Here is a 20,695-nt window from a genome sequence, read left to right on the forward strand (position 1 = left end):
GGGCATACTACAACAAAATTGGGGAAATGACTAAGTTACCCTACATTATTTCATAGGTACAACATATTCAAAAGGACTACACAAAATTTCTATTACTCAAAAAAAAATAAGTTGAGGGTAATACAAGGAAAGCTAAGCAAAAACTGTGACTAGAAATAAATAAAAATGGTGGACAAATAAAAATATTCAGCATTAATTCAAATTTAGAAGGGACAAGATAAAATGGGATAAAGTACTAACCATCAGGATAATGAAGGACAATAGAATGCTATAAGTACTCTAACCTGAGGGAAAGGTAGTTGGTAAAAATAGATCTGATAAATTAAGAGAGGTATGGAAATTATTATAACTTGAAAATGGCTAAGATATTGAAAGGTATTTCATATCAGTCTATAGGTAGAAAAAATTAAATCTGTAAGTACTAGAAAAATCTAGCTCCCTCCCCCCAAAAAAGCTATGTAGAAAAATATTTTAGAACTTGAGAATACATAAATCGATCAGTGACCACACCTTACCAGAAAGATGTCATGTAATCTAAAGTACAGCAAATACTTTCTTGGGAATAAAAGTTATTGTCATTATCATTATTAATACATCTGAGCATCAATAATATATTTGGGCTATACTTAAAATAGAAATAACTGCATCTGTATGAATTTGTAATTCAATCTAAAGGACAAAACACAGGAGAGTAGAATAAAATAAACTCAGGGGAAGATCCAGAAATCATTTTCCCAAAAAACACTAGAATATACTATCTAAGTATAATACTATTACATCAGTCCTTATGAAAAAGGAAGAAAAACAAAAGCTATGTTTATTAAAAACAAAACAAAAAAAACTTGAATTAAGAATATGCTAATGAAATAGAATCACTTCTGTCTCATTTAGACTAGACCTGGAATATTTTCTTACTACTGAGTAACCAATGATAGCATAATATGGGGAAACCATCCATTATTAACACAGAGGAGTATATGAAGCACTTTGAAGAGAACCACCTTTCAGACCACCAAGGCTCGATTGGCTTAATTGCACCCCATTGTACTAAGTGGTACTTTAATGGGAGGGAGGATGTAATGCAACTACAAGGCACTTGACACAACAGGGAATATGTTACTCATCTGAGAGGATACTTACAGATACTGCAATGATAACAATTGTCTAGTGCCACTTCACACAAATACCTCTCCACATTTCTATGTATTAATTTACTTTTAAATTTGTCACTGGAAGAAAGGGTGATTCTTGCACACTTCAGAATTTTGCAGAAAGCTAAAGGATTTTTTAACTAACATCTAAACTAAATTAAACTTTAAACTAAAAGAGTCCTTCAAACTGCTTGAAGCAACAACTGTATCTTTTGTATGCACTGAGGTGCTCTGTGTGAACCATTATATTGTGTGTGTGTTTGTGCGTGTGTGTGTGTGTGAACATGTTCATCTTTAAATGGAGTAGGAGTAGCAATATATTTGTCTCTGAGAATTTATATACTTTGTGAGTAGTGGGCATGCATGAAAAAATGCCTTGTCCCTGTCCCTAGGTTACCAAGAAACAAGATTTACTTTGAAGTTCTAACCTCTTTTTGACCACAATAAATAACAGTTGGCTTAGATTTGCTCTACCAGGGACCCATTGGAATCCACATCTGCCTAGAGGACATGGCCCCATTAAACACAAGGTGGGTTATCTCTGGCTGGGCTGCCAGAAAAGGCTTTAGCAACACTATTCAAAGACAGCAACAAATATCTTTTGATGTAGCTATCTCACTTTGGGGAATTTATCTTTGAAAATCATGGTGTATATATACAGAGCATTGAATATATATATATATATATATATATATATATATATATATATATATATATATATATATACACACATATACATATATACAGAAGCATGAAATTGTGCTTCCAAGTGTTTTAAATTAGCAAAAATTTGGAAACACAAACATGCATATGCCATGCTAGATCACCAAAGAACTAAGCTATATTCTTACAGTAAAATATTAAGAAACTTTACAAATAATGAAGTAGAAAAAATATTTTGCATTATTGAAAAAAATGGCTAGGTTAAAGTAGATGAAACAAATGATCAGTTAATATGCTAAGAAGCATTCAATTTTGTTTGGATATTTGCATATATAAATAAATTATAGAATAAAAGGATGTGGGGTATTTGAAACAGAATTTATTGGGAATGGTAACATTAGAGATTTTAATTGTTTGTGCTCTTTTGTTCATATTGTATACTAGAAACATATTATACATGAAAATATTACCTACCTTAACATTTGGTATCATGATCCTTCCTAGGCAGGAAACTATTTTTGAGGAAATATTTTGATGTGCCAATTGTACCTGAACATGAGCTATTAGTAGCATGGAAAGAAATGTCAGCAGAAGTCAAGAAAGGTGAATGTAAGCTATTTAAGATGATTTGGTTAATTCAGGAGAGGAAAGGGGAGGACAGAGAAAATGAAGAGCAACAAGAACATGAAGAGCACTGTATGGAAGCAAGGACAGTGTAAAAAATCTGCCAGTAGAAATTCTCCTGAATTGGTATGGGAAAAGGACATTGAAATGACTGGTATTCAATTCAATGCATGTTTTTAAATATTTGTTACTTGTGTTCTTTAAACCCCCTCCAGAAATCTTTAATAAATTTTGACATTTGACACACTCATGAATGTTAGCTGTGAGGATGCATTTCTTAGCTGAGTTTCTTCAGTGTGTAGTGCAAAAAATGCTGGGACAACCTAAGGGAGGTGTTTAGAGGCAGAGCAAAACCATAAGAAGCTGAGTTTGATGACATTCACAACATCTTGGGAGCCTCCACCTTTCCACAGGACATGGAAACCTAGTGGTATGAGTTAAACTTAATGCTTTGTATAGATTTCTGCCCCAGTAAGTCCAAAAGGCACAGCATGGAGCCAAAGAGGATTGTTCTTGCCCCTTAAAATATGATAAAACTCACCTTCAAGGTTTTTATATGTATTTGTCTCTCATACCTCCTTTCCCATTTCTCCATTTTGGATTGGGAATGTCCTTTCTGTGCCTATCTCTGTTATGAAATGGGAATGCCTATCCTATGTCTAGGCCTATCTCATGTATTTGAAAGCATAGAACCTGTCTCATGTACAGGTTCATGGTTTTAGTAGGATAGCTGGGGCTTATATTGGTTCCAATCCTTTTGAGGAATCTCCATAGTGCTTTCCACAGTGGTTGTACTGATTTTCAGTCCCACCAAAACTCTCAAGTTTCACCCATGTCTAATTTAAATAATATTTTGATGAGACCTTAACTGTAGTGTTAATGCTGGAACATGTTAAGTTTGGGGGGACTGTTGGAATGGATGAATGTATGTCCTAAGCAAGACTGACATGAATTTTGGGAAGCCAGGGGAAAGAATTCTATAGACAAAATTGTGTTTCTCCAAAATTTATTTTCATTTGTTCAATGTGATGGTATTTAGAAATTGGGCCTTAGGAGGTAATTAGATTTAGATGATGAGGTCATGAAGATTGTCTCTCCATGATGGAACTGGTGTCCTTTTAAGAAAAGATGTGAGAAAGCACACTCTTGTGTGTGCGCTTGCTCCCCCCGCTCCTGTCTCCATGTAAGGACACAGGAAGAAAGATCATGGTCTGCAAACCAGGTATATAAGCATCACTAAAGAATGAAATCAGCTAACACCTTGAACTTGGATTTCTTGGCTCCAGAACTGTGTGAAAATAAACTTCTTCTTTTAGCCACCCAGTCCATGACATTTTGTTAGTCATTCAAACAGTCTAATATGCTGGTATTAAGAAACTAGGGTACAATTGCATTGACATCTGGATTGCAATTTCAAATTAAATTAAAAAATTAAAAAGATGAAATAATTAGCCTGATTTGTGCCACTTGCCTTTTGGAGAAAAATTCCATTTTTTTTTTCTGACCTTAGCCTAATACTTTACAATCATTTTAAACCTTCTTTAGTTTCTATACATCCTATGGGACTGTTATTTCAACCTGGCATTCCTCTCCTCCTTGAATGCCTTTCTACTCATTTATTACCAGTCTAATATTTGAAAGTAATGTAACCCTGGCTCAGATTTCTCTGTTTCCACCCTCAATTTGCTTTAAAAACTATGAAAAAAAACCTCACACTCCAGTTTTTTAGGCTTTAGAACTATTTTGCCTTTTAAAGTTAGTCCTCAGTACCTGTAGACACACAGAGAAAACCCTGGCTTCCTGCTTCAATTTTCTCACCTACGTCTACTGTCGGGGGGGGGGTGACGAATGACTTGTGAAGTTGATGCAGCAGGAATGAGAGCCGTTTATTGTAGGATCTGAGTGATATTTATACATTTTACACAGCTTATCTAATTAGCATAAAATAGATACAGCAGTCAACCAATAAGGAATCTCCACACTTAATAGCTTGCTTTTGTTACTTCACAAACCACTCCCTCTGGCATTTTGCCAGGCGCCATCCAGACTTGTTTACAGACCTTAACAGTCTACAAAATTTGATTCTGCCTACCTGCTCATATGAATGTCAAAATGTACATTTTAATTTCTTTCAGCAGGAAATTGTGGACCTGTGGCACCTGGACCAGTAGATGGTATGGTGTTCCTCACACTTAACATTAACAGGATTTAGAAAAAGGTATTGCAAGTTCTACAGATTCAAACTGAAAGACATGCATAGGAATATAGGCAGGGACTGGGAAATGAAATACTGTAAGGAGAGTAAAGATGGGGGTTTCACAGAGTGAAACAAGAAATTAACCCTGGCGACTAAGAGGAGAACCATTGTTGTGGATGCTTTGCTGCTGTGCAATCTCCTCAGCCAATGCAAGTGCCTGGAACCAAATACGAGCCCATGAATTACTTGCAAGATGAATAAATGATGAGATGATGGCTACATCTGCATACTTGACTATTAGGACAAACTTTCTAGGAAACACAGAGAAGATTGTTTTTTGATAGTAGGGGATGTTTGAAATATGTAGTCAATCTCAGTTATTTTTCCCATTGTGATTGTTATTAAAAATCCTTCAACATAAAAGCATTTCTGTGATTGTTTTCCAAAGTATCTAGAAAGAGAATATTGAGGAAGATTTTTTTTCACACTCTGCAATCATAATTAAATTAAAAAAAAGAAAAAGAAAAAATAAATAAAAATCAAGGGATGGGATGAGTGACTTCATGGGAACCCAGAAGGAGAGAAAACAACATAAGCCTATGGAGCTTTCTTCACAAAAGAAAGAATCTTTCAAAAAACCTATGTGAGCCCAAGTAGTGTCCTTGAAGCAGTAGCCAATGGATCTTTGAGTCTTCCACAACTTTTCCAAGAGAAAAGCTGGAAGCTTTGTTGGTATAATAGTAACCAGAGTTTATACATAAAAAACTGAGAGATCCACAACTCATGATTTTGACAATACTGGGGTGAGAACTGTCTTGGTATTTTTTTCTTTTTGAGGAACATTTATAGAATATTTTGAATTTTTCATGTCACCAGTGATATGTAATTAAATGACACACCAATGTAAAATTAGTCTTTCAATACAATTTTTCTAAAGGTAATTATATGTAATTGAAGAGAAAAAGGTTGCTCCTACTTTAAGGTGGTGATCATATCATACCATCATTTATGATTCATATAATAATCATACCCACAGCATAATAAGATCAAAATGTGTTTCTAAGCAAGGATGCTGATTAAGTAGCATAGTATACCAAGCAATTAAAATTTAAAAAGCTTCCAGCAAAATGCCCAGTGTTTGCAAAGATATGAATTTTTGAGCCGGCTCGGAGACAATTCTCTATGGATTCCTTATATGTCTGTATGTCTTGTGTAGTAAGATATTGGCTGCTTTTGTTTTTCAAAGTATCTTTTCCTGGATGTTTGTATAGCAAACATTCTTGGAAAATACATTGTCTCCCTCCACAGCAAGGCAAGTTTGCTTATGGTCAAGAGAAAGAAAGATGAGCAAACTCCTTACAGAAGTGTTCAATACAAAGACTGGGTTCCCTACACTCAGGGTTCCTCTCCAACTTTTCTGTAATACATACTGAACATTCAAGCATCTCTATCAGCCCATTCACATGGCCTCCAAGAAATGTGGGGGCAAAAAAATAACTGAAACAAATGGTCAACGCTCATACCATGAGAAATAAAGTTCTTTGTGCCAGACTCAGGAGTTTGTCTTCTGCCAGCCTACAAGGAACTGCAGCAGTCTCAACTGTTACCTTCCAAATAGAATAAACTCTTGATCTTTCATAGTTTTGGCAGAGTCAAATGATCAAGAAAATCTATGATTGTTTTGGATAGCATTAATTCAATTTAAAATTTATTTAAAATGTTTTGGGATAACATTTTAATTAGGACAGATCTTTTAGTAGGACAATTTTACATGTCAAAATGTGTCATCTCTCATATGTCCTAAAGAAAGTGGGCCAATCATATTTGTGAGTCAGAGAGAATGGTATGCTAACTTAGCCCCTCCTGATTCTATGAAGAATGCACTATAAAACTGATAGGAAGAATATTTGGAATGACAAGGGACTGCTCTGATTCTGCCACCAATTGGGAGAGACGTCTTACCACTTTAGCCTATCTAATGGGAGCCTTGGGAAAATAATATTCAAGGAAGCTCATGGTTTTTGGTCCACTACTGTTCTATTATTTCAAGATATGTAGCTGCAAACTAATTACATATTCTCTTCAAACCTAAGTTTTTTTTCTCTAAAAATGGAAGTAATGACAACTTTTATGATTATTATGAGACAAATAGACAATTTATACCATTTTTTGTGTGTGTATGACTTGACACAAAATAGGACCTTAAGATGCTAATTATTACCATAAGCAATTGTACTAATATAAATCATATCTACAAAAGTTTGAGTTCAGCTTCTGAAGATTAGTCATTCCATAGGGACATAATAGAAAATATGTTTTTGTTGAGTCTGAATGAAATATATTCAAGAAATTCTAATATAATACCATTGATTGTACAGTTGTTTTTAAGTACATCTGACATGCTAATTGATTTCTAAAGTTAGAGAAAATTAATGATGGCACAAGGTTCTTGAGACAGAGAGAAAGAATTTGAGATCAAGAACAAGGAGAGAGTTCACACTTTCACAAGAATAAGACTCAAAGCAAACATTAAATTTCAACTGGTAACAGTTGCTCATAGTCTATTATGCTAAGTTTCCTAGAGAACAGTTATAGATGTGACAGATTTTCTACTCAGAAAATCTATATATGTATGTTAAGGGCCATCTCTTCTTTGTCTAAAGAGCATTAAGCAAAATCACTGTAGTAAGCCATCCTTCAAGTCCAACTCAGAACTTGTCACCTCCCAGGCCCTCTGTCTGTCTCAAGAACATTGTGTCATCATTCATTTTCTCTTTCTTCAGTAAGCATGATAATTATTTTAGTAGGTACTTAAGAACAACTGTACAAAAAATGATATTAATTTGAATTTCTTGGACAGTTAAATTCATAATCAACAAAATACATTTTCTCTTATGTCCTTGCCAACTTTTGTCTTTTTTTTTTAGTTTTTAAGTAATACATGACTTAGTTGCCTGTTATGATTCTATACATTTCTACACAAGATTCTAACCAAAATCAGGAAAATATGTTAACAGACACTATTTGAAGATAAGAGGACTCAGGTAGTTACAAAATATGCAGGAATCTGCTGATTAATTAGTACATTAGACAATTTAATTGCTTCCAGTATATATGCTAGAAGAAGTTAACACATGTATAAAAAATAATACTGTACAGCACAAATGTAGATGTACAGAGAGAGAGGACATGAAATCCCTTTACAGAATCAAGGACAGTACCTTTAATTTCTTTCTTTTTATGATGGAATTGTTTTTCTCATGAAGTTTTGTCAGGCCCTTAAAATTGATATCATTTTTATTAATTCTTTTTGTACTCTGATGACAGTTAATGGAATGATTTGAAAGCTATTTGCTTTACAAAAAAGAGCCAATATAGCTGCCTTTTGTGCCCATTCTTAAAGCTTTTACTTCTTTCTCTTGGAATAATTAGTGAAAGAGAAGAAAGATTGCTGTAATTACTAAGCATTATAAACTATATCTGGCTGCTTGAGATTAACAGTACCTGTCATTAAAATTACATCACTTGTCTCATTTTAAAGAAATGTTACTTTTTACTGTTTTAATGATATAATCTGAAAAATATCTTGACAAGTTGCTAATTCTGTAAATGGAATATAGGACCTTAAAAATATGCATTCTGTTTGCCTTATTCAGAAATCTATAAGGGATTAAACTTGTGTCTCCAAGTATATCAATTCTTTATGATTGCCAATATAAAACTGGATGAAACTTATCAATTATTGGGCTGGGGATGTGGCTCAAGTGGTAGTGTGCCTGCCTGGCATGCGTGCAGCCCGGGTTCGATCCTCAGCACCACATACAAACAAAGATATTGTGTCCGCCAAGTACTAAAAATTAAATAAATAAATAAATAACTTATCAATTATTTAATAAGAACAATTAGAGTTCAAGCATTATATTTGACATCAATTTTTTAAATAAAACAAAAAAGTTAATAATATCTTAAGTAATCAAACTGCATGCTTTAAGGGCAAGGCTATTGGTAAAGGGTTTAAATACACATAATATTTCCAAGTGTTTCTTGTTCTCTATTAAATTTAACATTTGTGTTTGCAACATTTTCTTCATCAGTCTTTTATTCATTGGTATAAAAATAAGACTACAATATAGAGAATAATTTTTTTCTTGATTACATAGCAATTTTCTCATTATACCAATGCACTTTACCAATAAATTTATATATCTTTAACAAGTGCAATCAGAATATTGTCAAATGCAAATAGCAGAAATACTGAAGACACAAAGGGAAAAAGGTATTGTGAATAATAAAAGCATAAGTCAAAAAATTATCAACAGATTTCCAGGCTGTTTTTCCAGATTTGAAAATATATAACTATCAAGTTATATTCTGAAAGAACTAAAGGTCTTAAATTATCTTAATTAAGCATTCTTACTGTGGTAAGAAAATCCACAAGCTATACAAATATATTTTTAATTAGTTGGATAATTAAATGGTTTTTAACAGCAAAATTTTATATTATGCACCTTATATTTCCATGCTAGACATGGTATATAATTATGGTAAATATGAAAACCAACAATAAAAATATTTGAAATTAATGGTACCCAAAGTTACCCTTGAAATTTAATGCTTTCCCCACCATGAAACAACAAAGTTGATTCTATTAAATGTGATAAATAAAATGTAAATTAAAATGTTAATAAGGTGCTTGTTAATCCATTTGTTCAAAGCTAACTTGAACTCAGTTAAATAAGCTCCTTATTATGAGCACTAGAGATATGATTTCTTCTAAATCTCAAGGGCAAATAAGTGTTAGAGGACTGCTTGTCCTAAGATAGCTACATAAAGTGTTAGGAAAATTATGAACTAGACACGTTTTCTGTGATGCATTTCATTTAGAAAATCAATTCTGTGTTGTTAAAGATAGTAAAAGTACTCTAAGAGCAATCACAAGACTGGATAAAAATGCCAAAATATATCCATATAGACCTGTTATGAGGTATTTATACTTACTCTGGTTATTTTATCACAAAGAGTTGCAGGAAAAATAGTTCTCAATTAATTGTTGATTATCACCCGATTACTGAGCCACAGAGTTTCTCCTGGAAAGTGTAGAAAATAAATAGTGTTTGTTAGATGTTCTCTAATCTCCAGCAGAGTATTTCTCAGCTCTGTGAACTTGCAGATCGACTAGTTAATATGGTACAGCTAATGGATTTATAATAAATTCAGCATAAATCTGAGCATCAATTTTGGATAAGTTGGATAAATAATTCATCGTGAATTAAAAATGAAACAACTATTAATTCATAATAATGATTAACAATACATAGAGAGAGATGAATGTTGTTTTTTGAAAGTTCTTTATACTAGGAAGTCTGAAGCTAGACCATCACTGAGAACTTGAGCCATCAATTAAGTTTAACCATTTAGAGTCAGTTCTTACCTTCTATTTGCACTACATCATACAAGTCACTATTGTAGGGGATCTAAAATGACAATATATGGTAAATGGCTCTGGAAGGCAATTCTCAATGCCCATATCAAGCCTGGGAATTTTTGGCAGTATAAAGTCAATACTGAGCTTCTTTATGCAACGTCAAGTCAATAATCATCCCATCTATAATGTGGAAAAGGTTATGAGATATTTGTATAGTGCTAGCGACTTCATAAAATGAAAATTGAAACAAAGAAGAAGAAAACCATAAGCCATAACTTACACTAATGGTTACTAAATGTTACCTAAGAAGTAGTGGTCCTGAAGCATATTTACCACATTTCAAATTAATTATAGGACATTGAATAGCCAATATTTTGGGGAAAAAAAGTTGAAGGATTTGTACTTTGTTTCAAACTTCATTGTTATGTTGCAAAATTCTTAGACGAAATCATAGATTCAATTATTTATGAACTTATGTTAGGCAATAGGTTCTCAGAAGTAATTTCCCAAACACATTAAACAAAAGAAAACATACCTATTTTGAACTCTATCAAAATTAAAAACTTTGTACTTTAAAAGGTACCATGCAGAAAATGAAAAGGTAATCCACAGAGTGAAATAGAATCTCTGAAATTTGTATATTAAGTGGGTGATTTTTATCTGGAATATGCAAAGTATTTGAAATTTAACAGTAAAATGACAAACCAATTTAAAACTTGGGCACAGGATGGGGACAGTTCTCCAAAGAAAATATGCAAATTTTAATAATTACACAAAAAAACCTTCAGTACTATTAGTGACTAGGGATATGCCAACCCAAACCACAGTGAGATAGCCTTTCTAGGAAAACTTAAAAAAATTAAATAAATAGGCAAACAATAACAAGTATTGGGGAGTGTGCAGAGAAATAGGGACCATTCCTGTTTGAATTACAAAATGGTACAGCCACTTTTAAAAAAGAGTTTGGCAGTCTCTCAAAGTGTTAATCAGGGTTATCATAGAACTCACCAATTCTACTCCTGGGTGTAAGCCCAAAGGAAATAAAAATGTATATTCACCTGAAAATATACACACAAAAGTTCAGAATAACATTATTTAGAATAAACAAAAGGTAGAAATTATCTAAATGACCAATCACTGATGGATCGATAAATAAAATATGGGATATTAATATAATAAATATTATCCATCCATAAAGTGTGATGTGTTGAAACATGTCACAAAATGGGTGAATTCTGAAAACACATTCTAGGAAGAAGCCATGTACAATTGCCAGATTTTGCATTATTGATTTACATGCACTGTTAAAATATGCAAGTCATTAGAAACAGAACTATTTTAGTGGTTTGCCAGAGTCTGAGAGAAGGGAGAATGCAGGGGGCGGGGAAGTTGCTAATGGAAGTGGAGCTACTTTTAGATGTGATGGAATGTTCAAAAATTAATTAGTGATAATGTCAACTTTGTCAATATACTAAAAATGATGGAATGGTATTCAGGGCTATTAGTGCCTATCTCACTAGGATTATAGGAAGAAAGAAAAATGTTTTTAAATAGCACAAGACTCATCTTCAAGTTATGTTCAATTTGGGGAGAGGATTTCAAAGAAAACTTTGTGGCAATCTGAAAGAAATATTTGTTTAATAACTATAAATAACAACTCAGTGGAATTGAGCAAGAAGGCAGTCAGAAACTTTAGAATCCACATTAAATGGAAGAAAAAAGACAAATGGTTTTGACTAGATTCTGAAATTAGAAGACTATAATTACCAAGTATGTATAAGAACTATGACACAAAACCAATGGGGTCTTGCTCAGATTAGAATCATACGAAAAGCACCTTTCTTCAAAAGTTAGCAGGAATGATGAAAATAGCTTTAAATAACAATAGGCTATAATAGAAGACTAACACAAATGGAAAAGGAATGGACATATTAGAAAGTATTTAATGTTTCTACAAAGATAAGTGATTTAGAAACACATATTTAAAATATGTGATGAAAACTGCATGTACTGTTAGTTTAATTTTTCTAGCATTTTTAAGTTAAACAAAATGTAGTAGGTATTTCTTATACCTTTCCCTAAAAAGGAAGACAGGTGAGAATTAGAATTGAGCTTTACTAATGGTAAGATAAGCACTGAAAAGATAAAACTACCAAAATATACAAGAAAATTAAAACAGATAGTTACAATGGGGACACAGAGCAGCATGATTTTTTTTATAACTAGAAATGACTTTTTATTATTCTTTATTTAGTGTTAAAATTTAAACAAAGAGCAATGTTTTTTATTTTTTATTATTAGTTGTTCAAAACATTAAATAGCTATTGACATATCAGCATGATATTTTGAATGGTATTATTTTGAGTGTTCATTCACAATCTTGAAAGCAGAAGAATATTGGTGAGATTACATGAGAGTAGAATTTAAAAATTTTAAAAAAATCTCTCTCAGAGTATAGCAGGGGTTTCAGTGGCTAAACAGGGATAATAGAATGGTGCTTCCCAGACAACTCCAAAACACAGATAAAGCTGACAAAATGCAGCAAAAATTTAGTAAAATGGAAGATTTTAACTTCTTAGTCATCAATTGGAATTCCCACTGGATACGGGTAAAGCAACTGAAAACATTTCACTTGGCTTACTAACAATTTCATCTGCCCAAAGATAAAATAGATAAGATAGGTGGGATGGGATGGGATGCTCTGAATATTTTTTTTCCAATAGGGATGGATTGGATGGCAAAGTGGAAGTGACAGAGACTTTGGAAGAACGTGCTACTGACATCTCAGAGAAAAGTGAGTAGAGTCAGATATGAAGCTGCTCCCAGTGTCCCCAAAGGTAGAGATACTTTTTTTCCTTAAGTCTGTATCATTTATTTTGATGTTTCAGTATCTTTCAAGAAGTAAAGAAGAATGCTTTTATTAGAAATCCTATGCACAAATGTATGCAACAAATAGGGGAGAAGGATCCAGTGGAGACTAAAATAAGTGTTTATCTAAGAAAGTAATTTAAAACCAACAAGAAGATTTTTGTCTTTAGAAAACAGACATAAGATGCTCAAATAATAACTGGTCAATCATTTTTTACACAACTGACATAAAACTTTTTAGCAGTTAAAAAGTTATTAGTCTTTATAGACTTGGGAAAAATCTTAATAAGTTGATTCTAAAAATAGATTAAAGAACCTTAAAATAATACATGACTAGGCACCAGCTGAATGTTTGAGAAGTTCATGTGATTCTGAAAAAGAGTATTGTATTTTACCTGATTTCTCAATGTTCACATTATCTGAGCAATTGAATGTATATCCTATACATGCAAATATATACGATACAAAAATTACATTCTAAAATTCACATTCTCGTTCTTTTAATTTTTAAGGCAAGTCTAGTGCATTTTCTATTTTTATGATAATGATCTGAAATGGCCAATAATGTGAAATTGTGCCAAAATACTTCATGATCTTTAAAAATATTCAGGTGTCAGCCTTTCATATTAGGTCTGCTGAGGTTAATTAATAAAGAAACATTATCATTATGTCTATTACTAAATTAAAATTTTGCACAAATAATCCACATTTGAATGTTTGCAAGAAAGTGCTCTCTTTACTATCTCATTAGGGTGTGGGATAGGGATCAAAGGAAATAAAAAATCATTTGACAACATTTTTTTTCCCATGAGTAGGGAGCCCATTAGAGAGAGAAAGAAATAAACACAGGACTGGGGTCCAGATAAGAGCTTAAGCTCTTTCTGTTCAAACCACTGGGATGTGCTATTGTAATATATTCACTGGCAAGATACATTACTGAGCAAATGATGGAATCTATTATATACAGAAAAACTGACTTCCCATCAACTGCATAATATTGAAAAAATGTAATGAGGACTGTCAAAATGTGAAATAGTATAAAATATATTCATCATTCACATTTAAAAGAGAAAGAGAAGCACCTGCCCATTGCAGACACCTAAAGGTAAATGAACAATAGATGGAAGGGTGGTGGGGCCTCCAGTCTGGAATGGCGATGTTCATATTTACCTTGTGCTATATTTATTGGCTATTTTTTAACTTTAATAAGACTTGAAAAATCGTTTCAGTGAAGGTGCAAGGTGTAGATATGTCTTAGCCAAAAGGCAATAATTACAATACAGCATAAGTCAAAAAGCCACAGGCTGTTAGAGTTCAAACTACTATTCATCCAATCCTGGTTAAATCCAGTAGGCAACTGAAGAGAAAAATCTAAGCATTTATAAATATTTATGTGTTCTATAGAGAGAGGTCAGAACATTACTTCTTTTATTTATTTATTTTTCTAAAACCAAAAAGTAAAAATCTTCACATTCCTTCAACTGAGTGACATAGGTTTACTCTTTATCCATTTTTTTACATTGAAATATAAACATAATGTTACTAATTGATTAACCAACTACACTTGTCAAAGTCAATAAAATCATGATGAGTAAAACCAATAAATGCTTCAAATGGGTTATGTGAATTATTTTCAAGAAGAAAATATAAACATGGAGAATTACATTCTAATTTTTGCACACCTATTTTAAAGTATAACCAAGTGACAATCTAATGAATCATTTGGGATTTGCAAGCAGCATACAAGTTTGAAACACTTTTACTAGAGAGTGACCACTTCTTTATATGTAGTTTTTCTGCTCACCATTCCAACCAGAGGAAGGAAATTTCTGTTATTCTGTATTTAATATATTCAGATTACTCCAGTTGTATTTATTTATTTGCGTTATTTTTTCTTTTTATTTCTTCTAATTAGTAATATATGACAGGATATATTTTGACATATTATACATATATAGAATGTAATTTCCCGTTCTTCTAGTTGTACATAATGTAGAATTACAGTGGTTGTGTATTTGTTCATGCACATAGGAAAGAAATATCTGATTCATTCTACTATCTTTTTTTAAAAAACGACAGTGTCTTGCTATGTTTCTTACACTGGCTTCAAATTGTTAATTTTTTTTAAAAAAATTCTTTCCTTAAAATCTTAGTATTCATTATTGAATGTTATAAAAATTACCCAAGTTTTCAAATCTTCTGACAACTCATAGCAAAAGTAGTAAAACAATTTGTGATCATTTACCAAACTTCAGTCCATAGAAACTGATTCTTGTAATCCCTAAATCATTCTAGAAAATTTCCAGAAACAGGTAACTAAATGGAGACACAGTATATGCTTTCCTACATAGGAAGATCTCTCAAGTAAAAGAAGCTGTTGAAATGAAATTCAAGGCCTCAGAAACAAGTTTCATTTATTTGGTAAAAAATTTCAAAGGGTAGATTTTTCACTCCAGACAAGAGAAATGTTTTGAGAATTTAAGCTCATTATTTATTTGCCTGAGGGTAGTGAGTTCTCTGATGATGGAGATGAACATTAAAATATATGTTAGTTATCCATTCAGTTTCTGAAAATATTTCCTCATTGAAAGTTGAAATAGGGAAAAAAACATTAACATGCTTTAAAATTCTGAATCCTATGGTTGGTTCAAAGAAAAAGACATATAATTTTAAAAAATTATATGTCTTTTTTTCCATTCTTTTTCATTTCATTAAATTAAGTAGGTTTCTTAGATAACTCAAAGAGATTGTAAATGATTTAAACTCTGAAAAAACAGCTGTAGCTAGAGTATGGGAAAATTATAATTTTCATGTAGCAATGATGAGAATTTAATTATTATAAATATTCTTTAGGATCTTAGGAATGTGGGTCAAGAATTATTTTCTAAAAAATAACATACAAGGATATCTCAGAGCTATACATGGGATAATTAATATTACTTATGGCTACAAATTTGAAACAATTTAGCAATGACTGATAAATTATAGTTCATGGAATAAGAGACAACCACTAAAAGCAATGATGTGGAACTGTATTTATTTACATGAACTGATGAGAAAACTTATCTGTATAAAAACCAAATCTCTCTTTCTGTGATTAAATGCACATCAATATAAATACACCTACAGAGACACATTTAGACTCAAAGTTAAACATGGATATCAACATTTACATTTTTCTTTATTTTTCTCTGCATTATTTAGCCTTATTAAAAGGGTATATATTTTCAACAAATAATTATTGAATTATTCAATAACTAAAATCAGTTTATGTTAGGAAAGGAGTATCTAAGGAAAGGAAAAATGAAGGAAAATATGTTGATTGATATAGAGAAAAATGAATCCAAGTCAGCACACAAGATTTAATATATAAAAATTAATTGAATTAATATGAGCAAAAGAACAATTGCATTCATAATAGTAGTAAAAACAATCCAATGCTTAAGAATGTATTGAACATATTAAATAAACACTGAGTTACTGCTGCATGAATGCCAGGCCCCACTTCAGGCACAGAAACATCAGGCCCCCATCGTCATGGAATTTCCATGAAGGTTGTGTTCTTTAAACATTCTAGATAACATTTCAATAAATATTCTTTTATGAGTAACTTTTCAAAATTATATGCTGTTACATGATTCTATAAAATTGTACTCTAGGACATTTGAGTTTTAAAACTGTGATCAGCATGTCTAAATGTTTTGCAATGAAATGGTACTCTGAGTACGCGCTTATATATAAACAATGGAAAAACCTGATTATGTACTTACTTAAACCTAACATTTTAAATAGTTCTAAATTTGAAGTAATATCAATTTCAAAAATAATCATACAAAGAAGGAAATAAAAAACAAAAGGATAATCATCAAATATGCTAGTGCAAGAAGCAAAGGTCTTCGCTATTTAAATTAGAAAAAAAGTGTATTCACTACTAAATTTTTCAGTAGTCCTTCCTCATGTACAATAAGAGTTAAGTCCTATATTTTTCAAAACTGAATAAATTTTAAAAACTAAATCAGATTTTTTAAAAAATTATCCATATAAAAAAATTTCCTCCTTTCACTTGAAAGTATAGCAGTATGTTACCTTATTAAAATACCAATATGTAAAATATATGTCATTAGTAAAGAAAAAATTAAAAGTCTTCTCAACATCGAGGTTAGTAGGTTTATAAAAGTGTCATAGTTTAGACACATAAGATTATTTAGTGAACTAAAATATTAAAGAAAGGCCATCAAAAGTAAAACATCCCTCTTAAGCATGAGGCTTAGGTAGGAGGATCAGAAGTCGGAGACCAGCCTCAGCAACTTAGTGAGGCCCTGAGCAACTCAGCGAGACTCTGTCTCTAAATAAAAAATAAAAATGGCTGGGGATGCGGCTTGGTGGTCAAGGGCCCCTGAGTTTCATCCCTGGTACCCAAATACATAAATAAAAAAATAAGTACATAAATAAATAAATAAATACATAAATAAGACTAAAATGTCTACTTGGGGAGCTTTTGATTTAATGCTGAAGGAAAGAGAATGCAGTGGAAGTGTGCAGCGTTTGGAAGTGGGGAGATATCATGGGACCCTGTTTTTTCCCCCACAGCCATCTGATTTCCTTGTGGCTGGCACTCTGTCTTCCTGCAGTGCCTCTCTGGGGGACTGAATCTGCCCCTTGATCTTCCCCAGCAGGTCCCCGTAAGCATTCAACTATGGGGCTCTTGCTTTTTCTCTCTCCCCCCCTGTCTCTCTCTGCCTCTGTCTCTGTCTCTCTCTCTTTTGGGACCATGGCTGCTGAGCCACCCCCAGCCCCTGTATGACACTAATGCTGAACTGAAGAGTTCTAATTCTGAACTGTGTGCAGAAGCTAAGCTTTGTGTCACATTGAACTTAGGCTTTTTATTTTTAATTTTTGGTACCAGATATAGCACCCAGAGGCATTTAACCCCTGAGCCCTGTCCTCAGCCCTTTTTATATTTTCTTTAAAGATAAAGTCTCGCCAAGTTGCTGAGACCTTGTACAACCACACCTGGGTTTTATGTTTAAATTTTTTCTCTCCATTGTTTTTTCTTCATTTCTCCTTTTCCATTTTTATTTCCTATTTTCAGGGTCTCACTATGTTTCCCAGGCAGTCCTGGAACTCCTGGGTTCAAACCATCCTCTTACCTCAGTATGCTGAGTAACTATGGCTACAGATGTGTGCTATTATGCCTGGCTTACTTTTCCTTATTTAAACATGTGCCAGTGATTTTATTTGACTCATTAATTAAACATATGAACAATATTCCAGCAGCTCAGGAGGCTGAGGCAGGAGGCTCACAAGTTGGAGGCCAGCCTCAGCAACTTAGCCAGACCCTTAGCAACTAAGTGAGACCTTATCTCTAAATAAAATATAAAAAGGGCTGGGGATGGGGCTCAGGGGTTGACGGCTCCTGAATTCCATTCCTGGTACCAAAAAGAACCAAAAAAAAGTGTAACCAGTAATGTAGGACAACCTTTCAAATTCCTGAATATTATTATTTTTAAGATCTTAAATTTAAAAAAACCCACCATTTTTCTAGGTTGGGGCAGGGGCTCAGTGGTAGAGCACCCACCTAGCATGTGTGGGGCCCTGGGTTCAATCCTCAGCACCTCATAAAAATAAGAATAAAAATAAAATAAATGTATTGTGTTCATCTACAATTTAAAAAAATAATAAAAAAAAACATTTTTTTGTGAGACAGAAACGTGATAAAACTGGCCTTCACACAGTTGCTTGTGTTGGAGTTGCTCAGCAGGAATTAAAATGCTTTAAATTTTGAAAAAGTAGAGGTCACCAGGGTCCTTGGTTGGGAGTGGCCCCTGGGGTGGGGTGGGTAGGGGACACAGCAGGGGCTTTTGAGGGCAGCAGTTGAAGAGAAATTTCTAGATCCTGCCACAGAATGAAAGAGCAGGCCGTGACCTCCCCTCAGACATGAGCCTGCTGTCCCCACACATTTGACTTCCTGCAAGGCTGAAGAGGGATGGAGAGAGGGTCATCTGTCCCTGATTGTGTCGCTCCCTTGACATGATAAATGTCCCTGTCAGGGACTTAGAAACCTAAACCAGCAGATGAAACCCATGTCCTTTGTTCTGTTGTGGCTAGAGACACCACCCTCAGTTCGCCCCCTGGCCCACAGCTGGGCCCACTGTCCACAGGTTCTTCCTCTGTCTGCTGGTCACCACCAAGAAACTTCTAGACAAATATGAGTAGCTGAGAGACAGGGATGCCTTTCTTCCCCTCCTGGGGGAATTTCATGTCGCTGTCCCCTCACAATGAATATGGGCAGACATTCCATTTGGAGGAATTTCCTCTTTGCAGAATAGAAAAGTTTCTATAAAAAATTGAAAGTAGACTTGAAAGCCAAGAATTTTCCAAGCAGGAAAGAGTTTTCTGATACCTTCATGTTGTCTGGGAAATTTCTTTTCTTCTTCTTTTTTTTTTTTTTTTTTTGTACCAGGGATTGAATCCAGGGGCCCTCGACCTCTGAGCCCCATCCCTAGCCCTATTTTGCATTTGATTTAGAGACAGAGTCTCCCTGAGTTGCTCAGGGCCTCAGTGTTGTGGAGGCTGGCCTCTAACCAATGATCCACCAGCCTCAGCCTCCAGAGCTGCTGGGACTTGGGGTGTGCACAGCTTCTCCGGACTTTGTTTGAGAAGTTTGTCTTGGGATTCAGGTGCTGGAAATTTGGTTCATCAAACACAGAATGAGGCTAGTCTTTTGGGTGTTTTCCAAAAGCCCCATTTATAGGCTCTCGGGTGGATCCCAGGCAGAGGAGAGCTTACCCTTAGCTTCCAGTCTTGAGTGTCCCTGTCCTTGTTGGGTTTCTGAAGAAGAGAAGGCAAGGGATGGCGTGATAAGATAATGCCCCCCTTGAACAGTGGGAAGTGGCCTGAGTGTCTGATCCTGTGGCAATGTGTCTCTGCCTTTGGGACATTTCCATATCAGCTCAAAAGGAGCCCGATGGTGGCCTGCAAGCAGAAGTCCTCTGTGACCTCCCCATTTGTCAGGAGAGCAGCGACCCTCAGCTCTTCTATTTTTTTTTTTTTTGAGGAGGGGCACCAGACATTGAACCTGGGGCACCTAAGCACGGAGCCACCTCCCAGACCTTTTTTGAATTTATTTGGAGACAGGATCTCATTGAGTTTATCAGGGCCTCACTGGGTTGCTGAGGCTGGCCTCCAGCTTGCCCTCCTGCCTCGCCATCCTGAGCTGGGATAAAAGGCATTGGCCACCGCTCCCTGCAGTGTTGCTCTCCAGCCATGATGGTGTCACTGGGTTATACTGTAAGGTGACTTGTCAGTTCTTGTGCTGTGGCAGTTTTAGGTATGAAGGTTGTTTGTGGGGAGGAGATGGATGTGAAGAGAAGGATGGTCCCATTTCTCACTGTGTCCCCATCGGCCATCCCTCCCAGAGCTGCGGATAAAGGAGGCCAAGCAGGTCTATGAGCGGAGGTGACCGAGCTGACGCCATGTGGGACCGAGAACCCCGTGGGCGGCTACGGCAAGACCATCAGCCACGTGATAATGGGCTCAATACAGCCAAGGGCATCAAGCAGATCAAGGGGAGTCTTTCCTGAGCCCTGTCCTCAGCACTGTGGCACCGGGCAGGTGGTGTGACCTCTGAGTCCCTCTTTCCTTGCCCTCTGCACTGTCGATGCCATATGGGACACTCAGGATAACATCGTGTAGTACAAAGGGACACCTCGTAGAGGGCATGGATGTAGTTCCCTTCATGAGGTAGCTCTTTCTTTTCTTATTACT

General features: G+C 34.4%; 1 pseudogene; it reads right to left on the reverse strand.

Moving 5' to 3' along the window:
• LOC143388555 (mucosa-associated lymphoid tissue lymphoma translocation protein 1-like) overlaps positions 1-20,196 on the reverse strand; it is a 74,589-nt pseudogene extending 54,393 nt beyond the window's left edge.
• Between the last annotated feature and the right edge of the window lie 499 nt (positions 20,197-20,695).

The sequence above is a fragment of the Callospermophilus lateralis genome, unplaced genomic scaffold (genome assembly GCF_048772815.1).
Source record: "Callospermophilus lateralis isolate mCalLat2 unplaced genomic scaffold, mCalLat2.hap1 Scaffold_194, whole genome shotgun sequence".
NCBI classification, from domain to species: Eukaryota; Metazoa; Chordata; class Mammalia; order Rodentia; family Sciuridae; genus Callospermophilus; species Callospermophilus lateralis.